The sequence below is a fragment of the Meles meles genome, chromosome 3 (genome assembly GCF_922984935.1).
Source record: "Meles meles chromosome 3, mMelMel3.1 paternal haplotype, whole genome shotgun sequence".
NCBI classification, from domain to species: Eukaryota; Metazoa; Chordata; class Mammalia; order Carnivora; family Mustelidae; genus Meles; species Meles meles.
The window spans coordinates 68,098,440-68,099,870 of NC_060068.1; the positions used below are offsets into that span (position 1 = coordinate 68,098,440).

Below are 1,431 nucleotides of genomic sequence, written 5' to 3' on the forward strand. Positions count from 1 at the left end.
GAGCTAATTCAGGGATTTTGTACTGATATTCAAGCACCAAAAATGAATATATTAATCAAAATTAAGACAAAATGAATTTGTGGCATCTTTTAATATCACCAAACATGTTTATTTTTGTTTTTAAGTAAGCTCCATGCGCAGCGTGGAGCCCAACACAAGGCGTGAACTCACAACCCTGAGATCAAAACGTGGGGTGAGATCAAGAGTTGGATGTTTAACCTACTGAGCCACCCAGGTGCCCCACAAACATGTTTTTACTCAGTTCAGCTGATTTTTTAAATGCTATTTAATATTATTTATTATTTATTATTTATTGATATATTATGTATTATATTAATATAAATATTAATTACTTAATATTATTTTTAATGAGTATTGTGAACCTACACAACCTATTAAGTGAGGCAACCAGTGACTATATGAATTAGTGTTTAGGTTATTCTACCACTGTGTAAGACTTTATCCAAACAATTTTGGTCTCTCTCTCTTTTTTCCCTTTTAGGGGCAGAGGGAGATGAAGAAGAAGAATCTTAAGCAGGCTCCAGGCCCAGTGCAGGGCCTGACCTGGGCTTACTCTCATGACCCTGAAAGCATGACCTGAGCTGAAATCAAGAGTCGGACACGTAACCGACTGAGCCATCCAGGTGCCCCACAAACAATTTTGATTTCTAGGGAGGCAAGGCATCTTCATTTTCCCTTCTTTTTTGGTAATACACATCTTTTAGCAAATTAAAAGTTCTTAACTGTACATCAAATTTTTTGCACTATAATAGGATCAAGAGTGTAAACTGAAAAAAAAAAGAAGAAGAAGTAGTACCAGCAGAATTTCAAAAGTAATGAACAGGTGCTTGCTTCAGCAGCACAGATACTAAAATTGGAAGAATACAGAGAAGATTAGCATGGCCCCTGCACAAGGATGACACACAAATTCATGCAATGTTCTCTGTACAAATAAAAATATATATAAATAAAATTAACAGCTCCACAGTTCAGATACCCTCTTAGTAGCATTTTCCACTAATCCTTAGTGTTGCCATATTTATATTTGTTTTTTGATTCTTTTATTGGTCTCTCTGCAGTGTGGCTATATTTATCTAAGCTTACAACTAAAAATGTTCATGATGCATTTATTTATCAGTCTTATGGGGACTATGATGACCATTTTTAGTTTATGAAAATACAACCTTGCCATTTGCAAATAATGATAATGACAATAGTTAACAGTAAGTCTCACAAAAGCTTTACGAGTTAGACACTATGATTATTACCACTATACTGATGAGGACACTGAAAAAGAAGATTTAGAGAACTTACTTAAGGTAATACTACTAGGTAAAAAGCCAGCTGGTCTGAACCCAAAGCCTACACAAGGTAATAAACTGTAAGACAGCATCTGTGGGGGTGTGACAGCCTGCCTACTTCTAATAATAA

The 1,431-nt window shown here is 35.2% G+C and overlaps 1 non-coding gene across 1 annotated transcript; it reads left to right on the forward strand.

Annotated features, from left to right (window-relative positions):
* The first annotated feature begins 844 nt into the window (after positions 1 to 844).
* LOC123939481 lies at positions 845 to 951 on the forward strand. Its single transcript, XR_006817863.1, has one exon. It is a non-coding gene; the product is annotated as a U6 spliceosomal RNA (small nuclear RNA).
* Positions 952 to 1,431: the final 480 nt, after the last annotated feature.